The sequence below is a fragment of the Acanthisitta chloris genome, unplaced genomic scaffold (genome assembly GCF_000695815.1).
Source record: "Acanthisitta chloris isolate BGI_N310 unplaced genomic scaffold, ASM69581v1 scaffold2284, whole genome shotgun sequence".
NCBI lineage: Eukaryota > Metazoa > Chordata > Aves > Passeriformes > Acanthisittidae > Acanthisitta > Acanthisitta chloris.
This window is the reverse complement of record NW_008670777.1, coordinates 44,014-55,252: the sequence shown is the minus strand read 5'-3', so window position 1 is coordinate 55,252 and position 11,239 is coordinate 44,014. Positions and strand designations below refer to the sequence as shown.

General features: G+C 38.6%; 1 protein-coding gene across 1 annotated transcript in view; it reads right to left on the bottom strand.

Annotated features, from left to right (window-relative positions):
- The window catches only part of LOC103801377 (roundabout homolog 2-like), a gene marked incomplete at both ends in the record, with an annotated part of 27,637 nt that overhangs the window by 524 nt on the left and 15,874 nt on the right, over positions 1 to 11,239 (bottom strand). The gene's annotated exons all lie outside the window — the stretch shown is intronic.

Below are 11,239 nucleotides of genomic sequence, written 5' to 3'. Positions count from 1 at the left end.
CCCTACAGCAGCAATCCCTTAGGGAACTGTGAGCGTGTTGGTAGGATCTCATACTAGCCAATTGCATACAATAAAAAATATATTCAAGCTCTGGAAGGTGACATTTATTGAAAAGGCACATTAAAGTAGATATATCAATTTCACAGAAATACCACAAAATGATTCATTAACGGTGGACAACTACATTTTCTCTTTCTTAAAAGAAATTAGAAACAATTCAGTTGTGCTTTGTCCATTTCTTTGTTTCCACTGTTGAATAATTCTAAAACTATTAGGATGTATAAAACTTGATATAATACATCGTACTTCTGCTTGCACTGAACATTTATTCTCAAGGCATTTAGAGTGCTTATACTCAGAAAAATATTTTCAGTTACACTGTTATTATATTACTCCAGCAGTTAACAAACTATTTCAGGCTCTGATCCAAAGTTCATTAAAGTCAATGGGAGATTCATCTTGCATGAAATGTCTTTGGTTCCCAAATCAGGAAAACCCTGAATTTCAGCATGGATACTTTACTCTCAAAATACTCTTTTGTAAAATTATTTTCAACAATATTTCTTCTCAACATAATAAGCCCATGATACATTAAATCACCTTGAATCTGGAGTTGGCTTCAGATTCTTACGTATCAAACAGCAAAATAGGACCATGAAACCGAAGAAAGGTCAAGACTACAGGAGATGTCAATACTATTTCTCACTGTATACACACTCATGACATAATTTCAAAAGGACTAATTTCCCTTCTCTTTGTTATACTCTAAAGATCTTATAGACCTGTTCAGCAAACATATTGAAATCATATGTAGACTACCCTAAAATATTTTGATGAATATGACTGTAATACAATTAATTAGAGAAATGTTCTCAGGCTGTATGAGCATTTTTAAATGGTTTGGGAACATAAAATATACTTTTTTTTGTGTACATAATATACATTGCTATTAGTTCCTTTAATACAAATTTGTAGAAACAGTACTGGATGCTAAGAGACTTCAAAGCATCTTAACTCAGAGGATCTTACATGTTGAAATATTTAAAGTTCTGTTAGGTCTAATTAAAGGTCACAACATCAATTAGAGCATTACTAGCAATTCCAAAAATTAAGCGCAGTCAAGACATCTTTACACACTCACCACAACATAATATAGCTTCATTCTATATTCAGTAAGTCCATTCTACTAATTAGGAAAAAAATTTTTTTTTAAAGACCAAATTGAGTGTAACCATTCTGTCAGAGTTAACATAAACACATATAATACCCATTTTTTTAAGAGTTACACTTAATTGTATGGATATGCAGTACATCAGTTTTAAGTAATGAATAGGAGATATGTCAAGGGAAAAAATAGATGCCATGGCAAACTTCAGAAACTTGCAGGCATAATTTTTTTGCCAGCATAGTACCATTGGGGGAGCGGCAGGGGGAAAGTCATGGTGCTAGAGAGCTTCACATGCAGTGTCAGGAGCACTACAGATCTACTGCAACTACATTAAATAGCCACATGCAGTTGAGAAACATTTCTTCTCAACTGCTCACAAATTATGTCATTTTGCATGCTGTGCTGCATTAGTCAATTGCAAACAGAAATCACTGTTTTCATAAGAGAGAAAAAGCAAATTGTCCCCCTTAAAAATCTCAAGAATACAACAACAGTATCACACAATGCTGGAGCAGTTATTTGTCTTTGGCGACCGCAGAGCTGTAGACAAGAGAAAATGCTTATTTTCTTGACATGAGGCCAGCTCTAGAGACTAAAAATACCAATCTGTATTCAGCTCTTGTAAGATGAGAAAACGGAGATCAGCTGTAATATAAAAATGAGTTGGATATAGGAATCACAGTTACAAAGCTGGGCAACAATTAGCCATTTATTTAATTGCTATTTCCTTTTTTTTTTATAGGACAAATAACAGCCCTGTGGTTCACTTACCACTGCTGCGAGAAAAAACTCATGGACAAAAAAAAGACAGGCAGCAAGACTGTATTTGACTGAGGGATTGCTTGAACTGGGATAGGGCCCTCCAGTTCACGGCGGGCTGCAGCTGACTTGTTCTTCTTCCTGTCACCGATGTGCTGGTGCTGGCATGCCAGCCAGCTGCCTTGGAGGCTTCAGCAGCCTTTATGCTTGCACCTGCCAATCATGCAAATTGTGCAAAGGCTGCTGGGGGAAGGAGACAGCTGCATGGCATGCCAGGACGCAGAGCGAGAGTACAGCCATCATCTCCCACTTGGGTCGTGAAATGGAGGGTGGCGTAAGCATGTCGCTATCATGGTCCAGACATCAATTACTTCAAGGACTGGTTTAGCTCTCCCAGTATGCTTCTTCAACAAGGCCATACTGGGTTTTTGGACCACCCTGACAGAACGTGCCATCTCGCAATTAGATTCATACATAGACGGACCCACGGGACAGTACAACCATCTGCTGTTCTGAAGTATTGATACGCTGCCCCTCAGTCATATGTTCCACCTGCACTGTCCCCAGAAGTCACCATGGTTCAGTGAAGAGCTTTGACAGATGAAGCAGACAGGAAGGAGAAGGAAAGAAAACTGGCTTTTAGCCTGATCCACAGCAGTACATCTAGCTTGTGCAAGGAAGGTATCACAAAGTAACAAGGAGTGAAGACTGAATATCTGTTCAGTTTCTCAAGCATCCACCTGGGCAACCTTGAACAGTGATTTGTCTCCTCTCTGTCCCACAGCCTCATATACCTGTAGCAAGACATTTTCACCTGAGTTTCTGTTGGAGTTTACTGTCATCCAGATTTAGTGCTACTGAACACTTGGGAATCAGGATCAGGGCCCCACTGCACTAATACCAATAACAGAGAGAGATTCCCAGGCAGAAAACCAGAGCAAACTAGCTAAACTGTTCCTTAACATTGCCAGTGTTCTAAGAAGGCAATGCCTACAAAATATGTGCAGTGTTAAGAAACAACTGGTGACATATTGCCCAAATATTGACGACTCTTAGCCAATTAATGCCAACATTCAGCTAAAACCAGAGGGTGTCAGACATCAGTTTCACATGTTTATGGCCATCTAATTGATTTTAAGTACTTCTCTTTGTTAAACATTCAGAGGTGCTTAACCTCTCAGTTCAGCTTAGACTTCAGCCATCAGACTGAGCTGGGAGAGGCCTATTAAACAGCCAGTCAGCCTGTGCTGAAAAATAAACCAGCCAGTTTTGGTCACCACGTTACATAATTTGTGTTCTATAAGTAATAGAGCAGGTCTGCCTTTAATTAGCCAAGAAGGAAAGGGCTGGCAGGGGACTGGCAAGGAAGAAAGAAACAGAGAAACAAGAGGCAGATGAGAAAACACTGCTGGTGAGGAAATTCTAATAGAAATTGGGTGATTTTGAGTGAAATCTGGCAGTCTCTGGCACATATGAATGCATTCATTGTTGCTAGTTTTGATTAATGACAGTTGTACAATAGTGTGCTGACAGTCACTGCCATACAGACACAATTTTTTTTTATATGAAACACTGCTGAAAATGCAACCCAATCAGATTTGGCCCCTGAACAACATGTGCTATCATCACTGTACCGTGAATTGAGATTGATTGGTAACCAGCTGTGACAAAGTGGGAAAAAGAGCCTTGTCTTTTTCAAGAAAAGAAAAGAAGAAAAATAAAAAACTAAATTGTGTCAAAACCATTACCATCTGCTCAACCAAATAACAAATAAAAAACCCCACATTAACTGTTTTTAAGTATCACAAATTAATGTACTGAGGTTGAATTCATGCATTGACTTGAGCATCTACGAATAAAGTTGAATTGAACTGGTCTTGTCACAGTTATAATTTTTTTCTCCAAATAAAGTGTATTTATTTATACTCAGCCACCAATCTTCCATGGCTATCAAATAACAAAAACAGAGAGAAAAGATTTACTGAACTTAGAGATATTTAACAATATGCCTTTTTTGACATACATTTTTCAGTGTTTCACAGAACCCCTAGATTTCCAGATTTTCAAAAATGTGCACGCAGCTATGCATAAAAATATATGCACCTTTTTTGTTTTCACATGCACAAGTAGCAAAACTGGGTCTGTAGCTGCTGTCATTAAATTCCTAGATATCCAAATAGGCCTAACTAGTAATACAACAATGTACCTGCTTTAGCAGTGTATTTGAAACTTCACAGAATGTATCACTGAATTCAACAAATGCAACTCAAAAGGTCTTATTTCTCACTAACAGGAATTTGCAAGAGGAAAAAAATCACAAATGTAGTTAACTTATGCCACTGGCCTCAAAAAATTTACATCAATTTATACCAAGCATCTATTTTCTTCTACAACATTACTGTAAATAAAAATACACAAAATAAAATAATAGATTCTTTGTATGTACACATTGTAGGCTTTCCTTTTTTTTTTTTTCTTTAGAGATGGCACAAAAATGACTGCTCTATTTTCTTTTGCCTGTTTGCCAGGTTATTTTACAAAACATGCACAAAGCCTCAAGATTACTCACAACATCGATGATTAGGGAGCCCAAACAGAGAGATGCTACTGGCCAAAACCAGAGTAAACAGGACGTAGTTAAGGAGGCTTAAGTTTCTGTCTCCACTTCTCTTTTGTAGTGCTGGCACTTCAGCTTCCAGCATAGTGCCACAGCTTTTCACTGGCTCCTAGACTCTCTGTGCCAGATGGAGGGAGCCAGAGGGAAGCTACAGTGAGATAGGAAACGTGAGCTCATTACCTACTTCAGCCTTGTGTGACCCAGAAGCAGGAGGGAGAGCCTCTATTCCCACCAGCGATGCCCTACTGCCAGCTCCCTTACACAAGTATTGGGGGTTTTTTCACTTCCGTTCCATGCATTGAAGAAAGAAGTCCAAACCTATGTGAGTGACAGCTTTCTGAGGGAAATATAAAGGAGTCTCTGGTTTTCTTTCCTTAGCAAAACCTGAATCAGTGACAGATAGAGCATGAATGCATAAATTTGAATTCACTGGTCTCAAATCACTCTGTTGTGCCCCTGAAATCAAGGTTGCTTGTTGTTGCTGAGTGGCTTTAAGAACACTCCTTACAGCTATGATAATTGAGCTACCAGGGAGCTATGCTCAAGGTGCTGACAGGACAGCTGCCATTCACATTTTCATGTCCAGATTCCCATTTATTTTTTGGTTATGCCATTCATGCCACAGAAAGTTAGAAGGCAATGTGGCATTACCTTGAATTTCTTCGTGCAAGGCATGCATGCAAGCAGTCGTATAAAAGGGTTCATTGGCCATATTCCATACAACAAAACAGAAAAAGATCTATGTGACACAGGCTACTATTCACTATTTTGATTTTGGTCCAAATATGCTGATAGCAGGTTCTGCTTCAGCCCAAAACCTCTGATGGCTTGTGATCAGCAGATTATTTGTAACTCTTAGAGTAGACACTCTCAATTGCAATAATATAAAACACAAATCCACACTGTACTGTGTTTAAACCAAGGCACTCAATAGAAAGGCCTAAATCTTATAAAAGATGTGTACAACTGTTACGATTAACGGGCCAACATTGTGAAAACATAACCTGTGTCCAAGGAAATGCTGTTTTCCAAATTCTCTGGAAGCATTACACTACACAGTATTACTCTTACCTGAAAACAGACAGATGTGACTGCACATAACTAGTGACTCAAAAAATCAGGAGCCATGTGCTCAGAAGAGAGCCAAGAAAGAAAAATGAGACTGCTTTCTGGTTCTCTTTGAAATAATTTGGAAACAAACAGAAATTAAAACCAAAGCACCTGTTTGACAATCAAGGACTCCGTAAACTCTATCTAAACTGATGCAGGCTCCATCCTTTGCCTCTACATCTCTGCTTGCACAGAGAAGCGTACTCACAGGGAATTACCACATGATAATTACCCAGAATGGCCTTCTGATTTGATTTTAGTTCCAGACAGCTCCACATTTCAGAAACTGGAGTGTTGGTGGAAGTATGATCTAAGAGACCATGTAATGACTTGGCATGGAGAGCTATCCTCCTATCACCAGAAGTACCCTTTTCCTCACAGATGAGACACATTTGTCAGGCACTTGGGGAGATTTGTATTATTAATGCCTATGTCATAAATTCATCGGTCAGCAAAGCATCCTTCATTCTCAGAGTTATCAGCACACGCCACTGAAATTAATTTTAAAAGCAAAATACTGGTGTTGTTCATTTCTCATTTTGAAAAACTGAGATGATACTGTAAGGACTGAAAAATCAGTAAGATCTGAGCCCAAACCAGCATCTTGCACTCTCTAAACTTGGCTTGGTGCATTTTTTTTAACATGAACATGAAACAAACAGAATTTGAATTTGCCAGTCTATTATTATTAGGCTTAGGCATGATGAATGATTAATACAAATTTGTCAGAGAACCAACTGAAATATTTTCTAATCTGTATTTTGAATCAGTAACCAGCCTTGAAGTGGAAAATAAAGATGAAGTCATGTTGATATTTCAATGACAGTATCTTCAACATTGTAGTTGTGCCAGAAATTATATTCTTAAAAAGTACATTTTGCTAATGCTAAGCAATTATCAACACAGGACTTAGCATCAGCTACTTGAAAGAGTTCTTAGGGTTAAAACTTTACCATCAAAGTGTTTTCACTGACAGTTTAAGTTTTTTGTGTTTAAGAAATCCCTGCAGGCCAGCCATTCCAGTAGCATCAATGATGCCGTGGTCAGCTTCCCTCTCCCTGTTCTCCTGAGGGTTTTACAGAAAAAGTGCATAGTTAACTCTCTTTACTTTTCATTCTATAATTTTAATCGTCAATAAACTGATCATACCTCAATATTCTAAAATTTATAATCACTGTGTATAAACTATGTGATTACTAAACTTTTACTTAGTATACTTTGCTTTCCTGATACTCATTCAAGCTGAGTACTTTGAGTGAAATTCTACATTGAGTTTTCTTGTGTCTCCTTCCTGAAAGACTAGCTTTTTACTGCAGCCTTCTCTGAGTGGAAAATTCAGAGAAACCCATGTTTGAGACTGCTTCTACTGGCATTAAATTTAGTTTCATAACTCTGCTAGTGACTTCATTAATTCTCTGAAATTTAACGGTTTTAGGATGTCAAATAAGAGAGAATAAACCCCCTCACATTCTCCTGTGACAATACTATTTCAACTGCACTGCCAGTGATCACTTCATAGATCACCAATGGTTCATACAGCATAAAGAAAAAACATGCAGGCAGGAGTGCTAGTTGACACAATTCCTTTATGGTTGTTGTTTGTGGAGTTGTAAAGCTATTTTTACAACCTTGACCCTTATGTGAGCAACTGGAGACTGTTTTCATGAATCTGCAAACAGACTGCCTGAAACAATACCTCTTCTTCAGCTCTGTGGTGAGAACTGACACTTAACATGAAGCTAATTTAAATGTCAATGTTATTAACTGTTTCTCTGCGGATCAGTCCAGCAGAGCCACATGTGTAACATTTTTGCTCACAGCATTTGCTATTTCAGACAAACGGAATGGCAGGTAACTACTGGGTTAGACTATAGACCTCTGGGGTAACCGTGGGACAATGCAATTACAGGACTTCATTCAGTGTCAAGCTTTGAGGGATTTACAACATGAAAAAATACTCTAATTTACACATTCACTTGGCCATGTATTCCTCATAACACTGTGAGGATTATTTTTCGAGTTACACAACAGGAAGGGATCAGTGACAGGTGAAACATCAGTCAGAAAAAAGGGATACTCAACCAAAAGAACAACGTGAGGGGGCACCCCACCAGCACTGGGGTACATCATCTTGATGCCATATACACAAATCTAGCCAATCCCTGCATTCCTTTTACCCCTCCTCACCTCTCTATCTCTAGATGATACCTCTGGCTTTATAGAAGTTGCCACAAATGGTTTAATGTAACAGCTAAAAAGATGCTTACACAACACTTCACTGAAATCTGCCTGTGTTCACTTTGGCTACAGGGACTATGCAAGTTGCAGTGCAGGTCACTCTGTGCCAGCCATGTGCTGCACTACACCCAAGTTAGTAACATCCTCTGCAGACCACCTCTACTTCCTGAAGACATATGTAAGGATACAAATAGCATATAACATCTCTTTCTTTCACTGTCTCCTTTTGACAAGCTATTAAGAACAGCCAATCTTCTCCTCGATGCTTGTCATAAAGGGTCTTTATCTCTCCTTAATGCTTTAGCTTAGGGAAAAAAAAAGATGGGCATACAAATCATACAGGATCTACGCAGAGGTGACAAGTGGTATATGTGATATGGCTAATAAGAAAAACATCCTTTCCCTTTCACCTTTTATTTAAAACCATTAATTGTTATTAATTGCAATAGAAATTTGCTGATGCAACCAATATATTCATTACACTACTAAAACAGGCTCTTTAATTTATTTTCAGTACACATTAGACTGCATTTTGTTACAATCTGCACCAATTTTAACTAGACCAAAGCACACAGCACTGTAGTGTTTTTAACTGATATTTCATTGAAAGGTCATTCTCCCCTTGGCTGTATCTAGAGGGGGCTGTAGTTAAATACCTAACTATCCTATCCACAAACATAAATGGCATTATGTAGCATCATTGTTTATTCTTAAAAATTACTGTCTCTCTTGCTTCCTTGTTCAGTGATCATGAATGTGGAATGTTGACCCTGGCTAGATGCAAGGTGCTCACCAAAGCTCTCATGAGAGCAACAGCTCTGCAGACAAGAAAGCCAGTGGAGGATAGGAGAAGGTGCTCCAGGAAACAGAGCAGAGATTCCCCCGCAGCCTGTCATGCAGACAATGGTGAGGCAGTTGTGCCTCTGCAGCCTTTGGAGATCCATGGTGGAGCAGATAGCCACCTGCAGCCCACAAAGGACCCCACACGGGAGCAGGTGGATGACTGAAAGGAGGATGTGACCCTTTGGGAGGGCCTCCACACTGGAGCAGGGGAAGAGTGTGAGGAGTCCTCTCCCTGAGAATAAAGCAGCAGCAGAAACAACATGTGATCAAGTGACTGCAACCTCCATTCTCTATTCCCCTACACCACACTGCGGGAGCAGGTAGAGAAGATTGGAAGTGAGGTTGAGACTGAGAAGAAGAGGCCAAGGGAACGTATTTTTAACATTTGGTTTTATTTCTCATTATTCTATTCTGATTTGATTGATAATAAATTTAATTAATTTTTTCTCCAAGTCAAGTCTGTTTTGTTCATGACAGTAACTAGAGAGTGATCTCCCCTTGCTATTATCTCGACCCAGAAGCCTTTCATTATATTTTCTCTCCCCTGTCCAGCTAAGGAGGGCAACAAAAGAAAGGCTTTGGTGGACACTTAGCATCCAGCCAGGGTCAACCCACCACAATGGAGAAATACAAAGGCAGAACTTCTCTGGCTATTAGGCTCTTTCTGCACCTCCTCTTAAAAAAACTGGCTTTCCTGAGTTCACTAAGATAAGCTTTGCTGTCAGCTGCATTTAAATCCATTCCAAAGACTTGCATCTGGAAGACTAAGATATTTTTAAAATTTCATGATTTACCCTTAGTTTTGAGCTCACAAGAAGTCACGGAGGAAAGCACAGGAACTGCTATACTTACTGAAAAAGCACACTGATCAGAAGTGTGACAGTCTTTCTGCCCAGACTATGCATATGCAATTACTTTTCAGGCACAAAGTGGCCAGTTTTAAAAACACAGCAAAACTAACACCTACACAGACTTGTGTTGTTGCAGCTAACACATATCTTTGAATAAGTTAACTATGCTTTACAAATGCTTTTTTCCAAATAATTTTTAATTAATATTCCTAACCTTCAGCAAATTAGAAAGCTTACTCTGCTGTTTATGGTTGTCACTGCTGTGTGTTGCTGCTCTGTTTCATTTAATAACCTTTAATCTCTTAACACTTAGCAATATACCTTGTGTAAACTATACACCATTTTCATTCTGAAGAATCACTCTTGGTTTTTATGCCTACACTCCTGTTGCACTGGTGACACATAAAACAAATACCTCTTCCTGCCGGTGCAGTTGCCACTTTTCATCTCTAGTACAATATCCATCTAATCAGATAGTGCAGTGTAAATGCAACTTAAAAGAGCAGGCTGTAATTTCATTAAAGATGTATTTACTGTGCTAAAACAGCTGTTCTGGTCTGAAATGCAAAAAGAAGGCCTATGTGATTGCTACTCAGTCATTTTTAAGGCAACTGAAAAATACATTTGCTGAGCTAACCTCACTCTCTCGGAGAGCTTGCACTGCTAGCTTCTGTATAAAAGGTTTAAACAGTTATTACAGTGTGCCATAAATTTTGACTTGTAATTGAAAATCTCTTCACTTCCTTAAAAAAAAAAAGTCCTTATTACTTGCTATATAATTACAGACCGTGCAGCTGCTCTCTTCGACTTCGCTAGAAAATTCAAAGACATGAAACACTGTACAAACCTTATTCACATTTTATTAAATTGCTAGTCATAGATATGCCACTCTCATACTGCAGGCTCTAGAAAAATATCGCTTTCTTCCTGTTACCAGGACTAAAATGCAGATGAATCAAAAGTTGATCCAGGCCATATTGGGTTCCCCCACTGCACAGGAGACCTTAGTAGGTCACAGAGTTCCTTTGTAGGAACATATAATCTATTTCTGCCAACAGACATCAAAGGGAAAGACACTTGAACATGTGTCTGGAAAAAGACTTCAATGCATAAAGCAATTTTTATTTAATTTTCAGTAGGTCCTAATCATTATGCACGGCCACAATTGTCTGAGTCACTGTAGTACAATCTTTGTGCCATTTCCTTGTGCCACTTCTAATGAAAAGAAACTATTCATGAAATAGTGAACTTAATATTTCAGCCAAAGGCATAGGACTGGTGACCTCACAATATCCTGTTCACCTCCAGCAGTTTGTCATGAGTCATACTTGATCAACTATTCCCTAGCCTTTGTGTACTGTGGAGGCTATGGTGTGATGCTAAATTTTTAAAGCAATTAAAATAAAATATACACCATGTGCCTCTATCTTTGATTCACAATGCATTTCTCGGGCCACTAATTTGAAATGGACAGCTTCTGGGAAAAGGCTTTGCACACCCCAGACTTCACAGTGTATTTTGTTTCTCCCTGTTGATACAGTATCCATATTTAAAATAGCAAGTTATTAATTTGTTGGGATTGGTTTAGACTGTAAAAAGAATTTTAGAGACTGAAGAATATAATTCATTTACTATCACAACAATGTAAAATGG